Source organism: Homalodisca vitripennis, chromosome X, assembly GCF_021130785.1.
Source record: "Homalodisca vitripennis isolate AUS2020 chromosome X, UT_GWSS_2.1, whole genome shotgun sequence".
Classification (NCBI taxonomy): domain Eukaryota; kingdom Metazoa; phylum Arthropoda; class Insecta; order Hemiptera; family Cicadellidae; genus Homalodisca; species Homalodisca vitripennis.
The window spans coordinates 91,545,041-91,559,852 of record NC_060215.1 but is presented as its reverse complement, the minus strand read 5'-3'; the positions used below and the strand labels follow the sequence as shown (position 1 = coordinate 91,559,852).

At 34.5% G+C, this 14,812-nt stretch overlaps 1 protein-coding gene across 11 annotated transcripts in view; it reads left to right on the top strand.

Moving 5' to 3' along the window:
• The window catches only part of LOC124369373, an 88,313-nt gene that overhangs the window by 31,932 nt on the left and 41,569 nt on the right, over positions 1 to 14,812 (top strand). The window contains exon 1 of one of the 11 annotated variants that reach the window (XM_046827372.1): positions 14,461 to 14,699. The exons of the other annotated variants lie outside the window; for them this stretch is intronic. The gene's annotated coding sequence lies outside the window, so the exon portion shown is untranslated. Of the gene's footprint in view, positions 1 to 14,460; positions 14,700 to 14,812 lie in introns of those variants that run through there. 11 annotated transcript variants of the gene reach the window in all.

Below are 14,812 nucleotides of genomic sequence, written 5' to 3'. Positions count from 1 at the left end.
ATCCTGGGTAAAATATAATTAAATGTGAGAGAACCATTTTAAATCAGATTGCAACAGAACACCAAGAAACTTAACAGACTGAATCTCTTTACATCTATTTAAAGACATTGCTAAATCTTGTGTCTTTTCTAAAATTTAGAGACAGACTATTAACATTGCACCAATCCGAGAGTAAACCAATCTTAAAATTAAAAATATCAGTGATTTTGTCTTCACAAGTAACATTTAGGCAAATATCATCAGCATACAAGTGACACTGTGTATTATCATCATCTAAAATAAGCTGGCAGATCATTAATATATATGATAAACAAAAGTGGTCCTAAAATAGATCCTTGCGGAACACCATTAACAACATCCCTAAAACTAGATAACGACCCATTAAAACACACAACACTGAGTTCTATTACTAAGATAGGACTCAATGAAAGACAAAGACATCTGATCAAAACCCATATGTTTAAGCTTAACCAACAGTGATTTTATGCTGCACTGTGTCAAAGGCCTTTGAGAGTGTCAAAGAACCTTGATTCCACACAAAGCCCCTTCTCCATGCCATCCAGACAAGCCTGAAGAAAGGCACGAACCGCATCACAAGTGGTGCGATTCCTTCTTAAAAAACCAAACTGCTTGGCTGAAAGCAAACAATTTCGCTCCAAGTAATTAATAATTTGTAGGCTTATTAACCTCTCAAAAACCTTCGAAAAAACAGGTACAAGGGACACAGGTCGAAAAACTATGATACTCATCCTTACTGCCCTTCTTATAAACAGGAATCACCTTACTTATCTTCAGTTATATCAGGAAAATAACCTACATCTAAACATGAATTAATAACATTACATAAAACTTCAGAAATATAATAACTGCTTATCTTTAAGATTTTAGAATTTAGATAAAAGACATCCTGACTATTACTGCTACTTAAAGAATTTTATTAGCTGAGAAAACATCTTCAACACTTACATGAGTAAACGAAAAAACAGAAGTCACATTATTATAAACATTTGACAGATAAAAACTAACATTAAAAATACTATTTGGTATATACTGACTAGATCATTAATACTGTTGATAAAATAATTGTTGAAACCTGTAGCAGTTAAATTAATACTATTATTGGTATTGGCTTTAGCCTTACTATTGACAGTGAGGTTATCTTTGACAATGTTCCAAAGTTGTTTAGGTTTGTTGGAAGAGTTAGCCACCAATGAATTATTATAACTGAGTTTAGCTAATCTAATCTCCTTGCGGTAAATGTTTTTCAACCTTTTATATGCATCCAGGAAATATTGAGAATTTGTATCCTTACTTAAATAATAGTAATGTAGACAGGATTCCTTAAGAGCTATTAAATCAGGAGAGTACCATTTATTAATATTAGAATTTACACTAGATCTTTTTTTGACAGTTTTAATTGGAAAAGTTAAGTTAACTACCCACATAAATAAATTAAAAAACAACAAAAACTTATCACTAGCAGCTGAATAGCTGTAAACAGGTAACCAGTTCATGGTATTTCAAATTTCTCAAAAAGGTAAGAGTTTCTTTATCTTGAACCAACCTAGTAAGAGACGTTGTCCTACCCTCCTCCGAAACTGTAGAACAGCTCCATGGAAGTTGACACCGCAAAATGATCAGACTCCACTGTAGGAACTACCTTTACCGTCCATCTATCAGGATGAACACTAGTGACAAAGTTGTCTATGCAGGTGCCCCTGTTGATGTTCCCAGGACGTGTAATTGAATTATTCAACATGATATTCAACCCGTAACCTCCAAACTAAGTTACTAAACGCCACAGTGTTCCTGTCCTTGGTCTCGAGAAAGTTAATGTTAAAATCAGCACAGATGATCACTTCATGATTCACATGGGAAGCAGTTTGCAATAGATCATCAAATAACAATAAAAACCTGTCAATATCCGTGGTGTTAGGTACTCTGTATAAACAAACAACAAGAGCATTTAAAGTGTCCACATAAACAGCCGATATTTCAAAGAGCAATTCGACAGCTAACTTATTAATCCAAGGTACTTCATGAAAAGTTAGATTATTTTTTAATAAAATATAGCCGAACCACCATGTGAGTGAATTGTCCTACAGAAAGAGGATGCCAGTACATAGTTAGGCAACTTAAAACGAGATATCTCGTCCAAAAGTGAGCCAATGCTCCGTTATGCAAATTATATCACTATTGTTTGTTTGTGTGACCAAGGGCCTCAACTGAGACCGACTTTTCCCTCAGTCCATGACAGTTCCAAACAATTAGGTTAAACCTTCTTACAGTTGGCCCTGGCTATAGTGCAAACTTTGCTATTTACTACAGTTTGGGTTTGCCTAAAAAACCATACTCCTTACCTTATTATTTTTTAGGCTTAGGCTGATTGTATTCACATATTAGTGTTCCACTTGGCCAGAACTCATAATTTAACACTTTTGAGGCTAACTCCAAAGGCAAACCAATTTTATATGATTTATAAGTATCATACTTTGTTTTCCAACTCGACACACTCTGAATTGTTAACACCGGCTCCTTCCAAGTAGCTAACTAAATCTTCTTTTTGAACTTCAGGCGATAGACGAGATATAAATATCCAACTCCGTTTTCCAATAGCTTTTAGCTTGCATACATTTGCCTCTTCACTCTTCTTCGTACCAATAATAGGCTTAACATTGGGCCTGGAGTTTCTCTTTTTCTTGGAAGAGTAAAGTTCCCACTTATTCTCACGTAAGGAAGGGAAAACTTCTTTATTTTTCTCGTAACCAGATCCCCCATAGATTTCTTCATCTTCAAATCCAAGAAAAACGTCTCCTTCAATTGAAAACATTGCCAATTTGACTTACTAGGACTAAACGACTTTACACCCTTAGGATTATTATTGGTGTTACTGTCCATGATTATTGTCATGATTAGAGTTGTTGGGCCTATTTCCCCCATCAGTTGCTGACTTCATTGACTCTTTAACTCTTGATCTCGTTAAAGGTCGATTAACGTCCTTTTGCCGACTGTTCTTGTGAAGGAACGGTTAGGCCTATTGATGCTGGAACACTCGTTGATTTTTTGGTGATACCATCCTCACTTTCCAATATAGTGTTTAACTTTTTATTAATATGTACATTATCATCCATCACCGATTTAACAAGTCCAATAAGTTTTCCTACCATGTCATGAATATTGAAATAATCATCAGCAGAAATCACATGGTTTCTCATCTTTTCTAACCTATCTTTGCAACCGGTACATATCCACTGAACATATTTACTCACTGACTTAATCATTTCAAAATCATTTGCTGAAACATTAACACATGACATATGAAAAAATTTCTTGCATATTCCACCACATAAAAACTTTAAATCAGTCCCTAAAACTGATTTATCACAAGCACCGCAATAGGTAACATCCCTATTATCCGCCATCTTGATCATTGATTAAAGCTAGTGGTATAATAATTAGTTCCCTTCCAAGGATTCGGATTCCAAGGAAAGTTCGTTACCATGTTTGTTTTATTCATCAAGGTAAGTTAATGATGCAGCAAGTCTTTGATTTTGTGATCCTCTGTAAGGATTTTTGTAACCCAACTGGCACAAAATTTGTGGTATCCAAGCTTCCCTACAACAATTCCATGAAGTAAACTTTGTGAAATTTATGGGAAATGTTCAGAGAGTCATTGTGAAACAGCGATTTTCACGAACTTTCTCATTGATTTTCAACGTCAAATCTTCAGTCACTAGGCTAGGCCGACCATTACGATCATCGTCATAAACATTGGTGTGTTCATTTTTAAAGTCAATACACCACTGCCTTACTGTGTTTTCACTCATTATTCTTTTTCCAAAAACTTCACACAGTTGGCAGAGATTTCAATCGGTTTACAGTTTTTTGCCAACAAAAATCTTTTCACTGAACGCATTTTACAAGTGGCCAGATTTTCAATTGCAGCACACATTTTAACTAAAGACAGTGAGAAAAGTAAAAGAGATAAAGACCGCGCTCAACTACAGCTCGATGCGTACTGTAAGCCAGTATTTTGACACCAAGATGGCAGCTGTAGCCCCGTCCACTGCCCCACCATTCAAAAACGTTTGTTACTTTCTGGATAGCCCTCGCATTTGGTTGTGTACCTCCGTGAACAGAACTAACTACGTTCAGATTCTAGGAGTGAAGTCTGTGACAGTGTCAAAAGTTCAAACACTGCGCTAAGAGGAAGTTAAACTGGGGCTGAACTCAGTATTCACATTGAATCAACCCTTCCCACCATATCTACATTATGTGTAGAGCAAAATACCTAATTCATTAAAAATTTGTAAAATTTGATTTCAGCTTTATTGTGTTGGTTACTTTTTTTACATCTGCAGGAATATAATTGATTAACTTGAGCAGGAATGTGTTCTTCTAATGTGACAGTTCTATGTCGCTGCACCCGATAACTGCCTTTACCCCTAGTTTTACAATGATTAATGTTTCTTCCCTGACTTTAAATTTGTACTGTTTTTGTTCTGGATTTTGAGAGTTTAACTGTTAATGATCGACCAAGCAGATTTAGAAAAATTGTCTGATTATTTTAGAGTGTGGATCCGACAGATATGGCCAACCAACATAGCTATACTAAGGCCAAACCTGACAATAGCAATGTAGACACATTTCATAGCCTCCATGCTCAGGCCTTCTTTTAGAGCTTGTTGAGATTTAATTTAAGTTTCATAAATTTAATAATAAATTATACAATTTTCAATTCTTAGCAATACGACTAGAACCTAAATGTGATTGTATTTGGGTTTCGGGGTCAATTTTGTTTGACTTTATGTTTCATGCAAATCTGATAATAGATTTAACAAAGTTGCAGAATGTACTAAGAGGATTAAGGGAATGCGGAACTTTCAATGCCTTGTGAAATTTTCTCCGATAATCCCGGCACATAAGGGATTGACGTATACGTAAATTTTTCACTATTTTGTTTTTCTGACTCAGGAATGATTCTTCTGTTTCGTTTGAACTTATTTATTACTAATTGAGAGTATCCATTGCTTCTAAGATCCAATTCAACTTTCGTAAATTCCTCTTTTAATCCATCTTTATCTGAGCATAAGCTTTTTGCTCTATCAATTAACGAGTAGGCTACTCCTTCTTGGACAGTTTTTTGATGGTTGGATTGTAATTTAAACATTTTCCTGTGTGTTTCTTTAAAAAAAAAACAGTTGTCTTAAGGACATCCCTATCTCTTAATACACACACATCCAAAAAAGGAAGCTTGTTTTGGACTTCCACTTCCATTGTGAGGCGGATACTCATTTAGAGAAATACTATTAATGTGATTCAAACATTTATTTAATTCAGTGTCTCCATGAGAAAAAATAAATCAATAATGTTATTTAATTGGAAGTAATATTATTTATTTATTTTAAAATATTATTAGGGTAAATGTATTGATATTATTAGAATAAAAATATGAAAAAGGTATAAGATATGATGAAGTCTCAGAGACCAAAGGTTTCGGTTGAATTTTTTCAGCCAGGGTTTCAGTACAATTAGGCTATTGATAAGTTTAAGATGAGTATCTCTGAGTCGGACGTAAGTTACTGCTGTGAGTGCAAAGTGATTTCCCTGTCTAAGTGGAAACACCTTCACAGGACATATTTTTTAATGGCTGAAGAGAGATTTTAGCTCTTGGGATAACTCTTGAAAGTTGGATAACTTGGGTTGACTAGAATTGTGTTATATCACAATAGATCCCCAGGGTTGTGGTAACAGTTATTTATTCTTGCCCAATTGACCCATTGGTATTGTTTCGTATAAATAAATATACAAATATAAATATAGGCTACAACTATGTAAGCCTACAATATAACAAACAAATAAATACATGCAACTTTATATCATCATTTAATTATAGGTTATTTATGCGCAAACTTTCTCTCTATCATCATCTTGCCTTTTCCACAGAGTTTCAAGAATTGCTTTGTAAAGATAACAACCCCAATTTAAGTATTAACAGCTTCCATTTGTCACAAGCAACTAGTTACTTGAGCCGCATTTAATTAATATGCAAAGTAAAAACATCATAATCTTTGCACAGGTGCGTTTTACATATTTCATGAATTTATTATTTGATACATAGGTGACAAACGTTGTATATCCAGAAAGCTAATTTTTCTAAAAGATTATTTAAATGTATGTATTTTCATGAGTTACTCATTTAGTTCTTTTAGGGAAACTTTGATATTTCAGGTCAACCAATAAAGAAACACATCTTACAATTCAGGAATTTACTGCTTAACGTGAGTTCAACCAAAATTTTAATTGATTGCCGGATGATCTGGCTAGTGGAATTGGCTCAGCCTAGAATCGACTTAAGTTATTCTTTTTTACAAATACACCAATTTTGTATATTTGTGTGGATCAAAATATTTTAACGCGTGCTGCATTTCAATAAATACAAGCTAAAAACATTGCCATCCTCACTCTGCATTTTGCATATTTTAAAATTGAAATAAAAGTTGTATTCCTAGATAACTATTTTCTGAAAATATTGAATGAATGTTTATCTTGCTTCAATTAACAGGTTATTCATACCACACAATGGTAATAAGTTATTATTTTGGAGTAGAATGAATAAACGTGCACTCCTTCAAATCAATATTCAGATAACTTCCTATTACACTATTGTCTATTTTGTTTTATTTGACTTTTATTGCATTTACATTTACATTTATTGCTTAATATGAATTCAACCAAACCTTAGTTGAGTGCTGGATGAGTAACCAATTACTCATGTCATGGCCACCAATTCTCCTAATGACTTTTAAGGTTGTAACATTTCTTCCAAACTAACATAAATTTCTCCACGACTGTTGGCTGTTGAGCTTGCTGTAAAGACAGTTTGGGCTGCAGTATAATAAGAGGCCACCACCACAATAGAATCATAGTGTATCCTTTGTTTGAAGGTTAATTTTGACGATGGAAGGATTGTGAAGGGAACAGGATTTTTCCGGACATTTGCCATCGTTCAGTGAAACAAGAAAGCAGTAACACTACGTTTCGAGATCTGCAATCTGATCTCTTCTTCAGGTAAAGAACTAACCTAATACATAATTACAAACTAGGTTAAAATAAACAAATCTTACTAAAGCGTTGTGGCACGCCTAAGTCAGGAATCACAACCTACATGTTGTTTGTCAACTTCACTAACTCTATAGACATGCACTTAATACAAAACTATACAAAACACTAATCATTAAAACTAAACTACGGAATACAGGTCACAATACGTCTTCACTCGTCTACTAACCACCTACGACTGACCAGAGGGACTAGCCAATGGTAATCGTGACGGCTGGCTAAAACAAGATGGCGGAAATACAAGGGAAGGGGGACAGGAATGGGCCCTTTCGTTATTATTGGTTCATGCGAGATGAACTTCTTAAAACCATATTGTGACTCCGCATTGGTTTATTACAAATATCTGATCCGTTTGATACTTTTGGTTTTCTCTTTAGTTCATTTTTTAGAATTGGCAACCAAAGCGGCCTAATCTCGACTGATGGTTGACTGATTGGTTGGTCTGCCAATTTAATGTAAGTTGCCTCAATTAGTTTCCTTTTGAAGAAATGTGGTTCCCGATGTATTATGTGGGCTTCATCCCAATTCATATGATGGTCTTCGGACCAACAATGGTGTGCAATTTTTGACTTTTCTGTGAGACCCTTTCTCGTGTTTTCTTTGTGTTCTTTTATCCTTACGTTTAGTGGTCTTTTTGTCTCGCCTATGTATTCCCTATTGCAGCTACATTTTATACTGTAAACACAGTTTTTGGAATCCTGTGTGCCATTTTTTGGTTTTGTTTTTACGAGACTTTGTCTAAGAGTGTTGTGTGTTTTAAACGCGGTTCTAATGTTGTACTTTCTACCTACTCTTCTAATTTTCTACGATAATCCCGGCACATAAGGGATTGACATAAACGCAAATTTATCACAATTCTGTTTTTCTGACTCAGGAATGATTCTTCTGGTTCGTTTGCACTTATTAATTACTAATTGAGGGTATCCATTGCTTCTGAGATCCGATTCAATTTTCTTAAATTCTTCTTTTAGTCCATCTTTATCTGAGCACAAGCTCTTTGCTCTATCAAACAACGAGTAGGCTACTCCTTCTTTGACAGATTTTTGATGGTTGGATTGATAATTTAAATATTTTCCTGTGTGTGTTATCTTTCGAAAAACAGTTGTCTTAAGGACATCCCTATCTCTTAATACACACACATCCAAAAAGGGAAGCTTGTTTTGGACTTCCATTTCCATTGTGAGGCGGATGGAAGGAGAAATACTATTAATGTGATTCAAAAAATTATTTAATTCAATGTCTCCATGAGAAAAAATAACAAAGGTATCATCCACATACCTCCACCAAATCTTCGGTTTGAACTGAGCTGAAGCCAAAGCTTTTCGCTCGAATTCCTCCATAAAGATATTGGCGAAAATAGGAGACAGTGGAGAACCCATTGCCATCCCCTCATCTTGACGGTAAATTTTACCCTCTAACTCAAAATAATTGCATTGAGTGCATAGTTCTAACAGTTCCATAATTACTGGCACGGGAAGTTTAGTTCTATCCTTTAATGTTTGGTCTTCTTTGAGATGTGATTTAATAATTCCGAGAGTTTCTGGAACTGGTACATTTGTAAATAGACTTTCGACATCAAAACTTACCAGTTTGTCAGTTTCAGTCAACTTTAGGGATTTTGACTTCTTTACGAAATCCCTGGAATTTTTGATGAAAGAGTCAGTTTTTCCTACCAATGGCGTTAAGATGTCCAAGAGGACTTTAGACAATTCCCTGCAAGGTGAATCACGAGAACTAATGATGGGCCGGAGAGGGATGGTAGGTTTGTGGATTTTGGGAAGGCCATACATATGGGGGATTTTGGAGTGGTGAGGAGTTAATTTAGATCTAAATTTATCTGAAAAAAATTCTTTATGTTTTCTTAAGGTGTTTGCTACTTTGCGTTCAAATGAATCAGTCGGGTCTTTATTTAAAACTGTATATTTGCCAGTATTTAAAGTTTCTGCAATCTTTTCTTTATACGCTACTGAGTCAAGTACCACAGTAGCGTTGCCTTTGTCGGCAGGTAAGATTTTGACCGTGTCGTCTTTCCCAAGGATCGACCTGGCCTTTTTCTCCTCTATTGTCAAATTGGGTTTTGTGGGAGAAATTTTTCTGAGTAAAAGACTGGCCTCACAACGAAACCGGTCACCCTGTTCCTCAGGTAACTGTGAAACAGCCGACTCTATTCCAGTTACGAAATCCAGTGCCTTTACCGATTTTTGTGCCACAGAAAAGTTTAAACCCTTGGATAAGACTGATATTTCCGCTTCATTCAGGATTTTTGAAGAGAGGTTGATTACATTTTTATTATTTGCATCCGTATTCATGTTGCCATCCTTAGGCAAATCACATTTTTTAGGCCTAATTTTTTCCAGTTTGGAGATTTTCTTTTTCTTATCTGTTTCATTAAGTGCATGTCTATAGAGTTAGTGAAGTTGACAAACAACATGTAGGTTGTGATTCCTGACTTAGGCGTGCCACAACGCTTTAGTAAGATTTGTTTATTTTAACCTAGTTTGTAATTATGTATTAGGTTAGTTCTTTACCTGAAGAAGAGATCAGATTGCAGATCTCGAAACGTAGTGTTACTGTTTTCTTGTTTCATAGTGTATCCTTAAAACGGTAAAAAGTAACTAAATGTTAAACTGTTTTGTTTGTTACATTTTATATATACACAACATAGATAGTTTTAATATAACATAATTCGTGTCAATATTATTTTGTTTCTATAGTTTAGATAATCATAAATATGATTCTGTTGTGGTGGTGGCCTCTTATCATACTGTAGCCAGCAGTTTGTTGCACAATGAGTTATAGGCTACTCTATCGTACTTATATAATGTTCTGAATGAGTAACCGTTTACTAGTTATGCTTCCAAAAAAAGTTCATGAAATTCCAGCAATGCAGTGAACGTATTACGTATGCTAACTAAGTTATTGAATTAGAGATGTTTTAAATTTATAATAAGTACTCTGCATCAAGCCAGCCTTAAATCTAAGAACTAGGCTATTTCCACCACATTATAGTTTAATTTACATAGGCTAACCATCCTTTCTTTCACTGAGAGAATCAGTTTTATTTCAAAAGTTGCTACATCGCTTATAGTATTTTTGCCCCTTACTATAAAAAGCAGGTTAATTTCTAAAAACAAATATCCTGTGCTATTCTAGACCTAGTCTAGAAATAATCTAGCTCTATCTTATGTAGCCTATGAATTTATGCTAATGCAAACTTCATTAACATTGTATGTATATAAACCATACTTCAAACCAGGGTGTTTCGATTACAGAATTAAGAAATTACTGCTTTTTATTGTCAACATCCTAGTTCACCTATCTAGTAACTAGTAGCCTACTAAGTCAAATATTTGATTTTCTGTAGATAATCCCACTAGGCTAATTACGTTTGAGTTAGTAAAACAATCAATCTTTCGAGCACAAAGTAGTTCATGAAAAAACTATAAACAGTAAGTTTAAAATAATAACAAATTATATATGTAAGATAAACGTAAAAATAGTTTTAAATTGGGCTTCGTTCAGTACTAGATCATGAAACTTTGGTGGGTTTAAACAGTTATAAAGCAATAATTTACATACCGGTACTAGAAAAACAAGCTTACGTCAGAGCGAGATGTGTTGTTATTAAATATGCAAAGGATTTATCCGTCACTAAACTTATACAATGAAATTCGAAATTAAATTGTCCAGACTAATTATAACACAACATCTGAAAAGCGTCTCAGAACTAGACTAAAATTGCGCGCGAGTTGAATTCAGGTGATGATTTCAGCCGGTCGCCGCTGTGGCGTCACAACGGTGCAAATAGGACGCGGCTCCCTATATCTCTCCCGTGTTAACGCTCGTACCACCACATTGTTAAATAACCACACTGATAAAAATATCTCATTTATTGACTAAACTACTATGATGGTTTTTTAATAGTATATATATGTGACAGCAATTATTTATTTGGTTGATTATTTTGGGAGTGCCGATGGCCGAGCGGTCTAAGTCGGACCCCAAAGGGAGTTAGAGTTAGCGCAGGTTCAAATTCTGTCTGTGACCGTTGCACTTTTTATCTGTATTATCAACCTCGTACTGTATCGACTCTCCCCTTTATTCTGTTTGATAAGATTCTCGCACAGGCCAGTGGCCCATGAGGACGAACAGAATAAGGCTTAAAATGGGATCGGCCTCAGGTCAGCAAGATATGTTGACATCAAACCATACAACACTAACATGTTGCACCGCTCCTGTAACTCGTTTGGCCAAACGGTATCATGTTACCGGTGTCGGTCGTATTATGATAAGGTCGCATTTTACGCATTGCCTCGGTGACCACCAAGAGCGGGGTCGTAGGTCGAGGTGACCAATCCACACGAGCTCTAATGCAGTCAGTGATTTAGAAAAGGACCACCGTCACTTCAGGGCCGTTAAGTTGTAAAATTAAGATTAGAACTATTTAGGGCAACAGATCAATATGCATATCAAATAAATCATTATTAGGCCAAGCAGGAGAAGTGTTGTTAGGGTGTAGGGCTAAAACCGACGGGATTAATTATTTCTAAGAATGTATGTACGATAAAACAGTAATTTAATAGTTTCTGAAAAGGTCAGGAGTGGAGAGGTCAAGTGATGCATATGAACACACACATTACCTACTGCTATACATGATTACTTTGGTAGACGGTTGCCAACTTTAAATTTTAGAAAAAAAATTATAGAAGAAGTTTGTGAAAAAAATAAAATAGAAATATTCAACAGGACAATTGTAAGGGGGCTTTCAAAATTACACACTTGAATGGAAGACGTATCCAAGGTAAAACTGAACAAATTGAAATATTTCTGGAGAATTATATATTCTTAGTTTCGAACATGGCTTGAGTATGGGAAATTGATTGATTTGCCTAATCTCTAGTCCTCTTTATTGTAGTTATAATAGGTGTAACCCAGATATATGGTTGAGTAGATATGCCTTATTAGCGGAATTTGGAGTGCGCAATAAGCGAAGGTTGTAACTAAGAGCTCTTTATACTCCCCCTTTAATCTAATCTAGTATATGAAAGAAAGCCCCTTTGTGCTGCTCTATCTATGTAGGCATTTTTATAGTATAGCTCAGTAAAATCTCCGGATCTTGTTAAATGAGACAGATGAGTGTAAAGAGGAGAGATATACAGGGTGGCTGGTCATCAGTGTTACAAAAATTTTTGGGTGAAATTAAAAAGTAAATGAAGTGTAATGATGCATGTAAGAGGTTCCAAGTAAAAAAATTGGCTTCAAAAAGAATTATTTTAATTTTTTCTAAAATAACCATGTTTTTAAACATATTACAGCAATTTCTCAACTACCTGTAAACGGATTTGAATAAATCACGTAATTTTCGTATTCTAAAATTTTGAATAGGAATAAGTGAAATTTTAAAGGATCAATAATAAAAACTCCATTGTTAATAGTTCCAAAGTTTAAAATTTAAGTATATGTTAAGAATAAAAAAACATTGGTCTATTGTATTTTTCTACACCCTGTATACAAGAAGGTAACTAAACATTTTAAAAACTGCGCCATTTTATAAGCTTTCCAACCATACACTACACTATTGAAGTTTGAATCTGAATATGTTTGTTTCAGTGGTTTGAATACAAGAAAACACAGGGAACTTAAAAACTGTTCAAACTATAAATAAAACAAAAGTTTCACTGAATACATGCTTACTATTTGTTTAAAATCTTAACAAAAGTTTTTTGAAATTCTTTAACATGTTGAGACAAAGAAAAAAAACAAAAACATTTTAAACATTAATTATTTTGTATTTATACAATTGTTATTATAATTGCACATGATTCAAAAAAATCTAATAGTTCGCTTTTAATTGGATTGGGCCAAATGTTTTTCAAAAAATACTTGATTATGCATGAACATTTACCAAATGGGCTTATATTTAAAAAAAAATTAATAACTGGTTAAAAAACTAAGTATACACACATTGTATTTATTCATTATAAAAGACAAGCAAGCAGTGAAAATACAGTATGATTACAGTCATATCGATTTGAGAACACTCTCTACTTTATTTTATGTTCAAATTCCCGTCCATTTTCCCGAAAACAGGCTCTTGCTCTTTTCCGAATGGCACGCACAGTAACCTTGTGAGACAACTTATCCCTCACTTTGTTTGCAGCGTCAAATATACGGTCGTGCAGATCCACTTCGTTGGGAACGACTAGCTTGTACACCAGGCTCTTCATGTACCCCGACACATAAAAGTCCATGGGGTTGAGATCCGGAGATCTGGGTGGCCAAGCAACAGTCCCTCCTCGCCCATCCTCAACCCTCGCTAAAATATCTTCATCTGCATAAACATAAATATTAGGACCTACCTCTCTTTTCAACTTATGGAAAGATCCTGTTTCTGTTAAACGCTGGCGGAGTCTGGAGAACACCTGTGAACTAGGAGTAACACGGTTAGGATAGCGAGCCCTGTACTCCCTCTGTGCCGCTCGCGCATTACCGTCGCACAGCCCGTGGATAAAGTGCATGTCAGCGTATTCGCGATTTGAGAAAGACATGGTTCTAGCATCACTGACAAAGAAGAACTGACTGACCACAATGTTTTATCTAAGCAGGTATTTGCTTGATCAGAAGATAAAAAATAACATGAAGAAGAAAACAGGAATAATCTATTTTATCATTGTCTAATAGATAAGAATAATTCAAAATACCAGTGTTGTTTTGATAGTTAAATAACGATTTATGGCTATGAAATGAATAGAAAATGAGTTTTTAATAATCAAAATAGATTATTATGACACTAGTAATTAATACTACTTTGTACGTTTAGATGACCCCTTTTTTGTTATAAATTGCCTTTTAACCGTTTTTCTGCACCCCGTGTTTTGGAGATTTCAAAACACTAACACGAAAATATGCAGATCTAAACCTCAATAGTGTAGTGTATGGTTGGAAAGCTTATAAAATGGCGCAGTTTTTAAAATATTTAGCTACCTTCTTGTATACAGGGTGTAGAAAAATACAATAGACCAATGTTTTTTTATTTTTAACAGATACTTAAATTTTAAACTTTGGAACTATTAACAATGGAGTTTTTATTATTGATCTTTTATAATTTTCACTTATTCCTATTCAAAATTTAATGTAGAATACGAAAATTACGTGATTTATTCAAATCCGTTTACAGGTAGTTGAGAAATTGCTGTAATATGTTTAAAAACATGGTTATTTTAGAAAAAAATCAAATAATTCTTTTTGAAGCCAATTTTTTTTACTTGGATCCTCTTACATGCATCATTACACTTCATTTACTTTGTAATTTCACCCAAAAAGTTTTGTAACACTGATGACAGCCACCCTGTATATGCGTTTTGTTATATACGCGTGGTTACACTCAGACGTTGATTAACACCTTTGATAGCGAATGTCTTTGGTTCTTGATAAGGGCAAGTGTTACGTAACATACGCCACCCTGATTGGTTTCTCAACTTCGCTTGTCTTTGTCTTGTATTGTAGATCGTTTTTTATTGACTCCATATTGATCATTTCTGTGTCTGGCGTATACATTGGAAAATATTTTATACAATGTAAGTTTTTCATTTTATTTAGTACTTTTATTTATTTAGATATTGTTAATGGAGGTTTTATAGACATATAGTTTGAAGTTCATGTATTAGTAAGAAGAAATGTACATATTTAA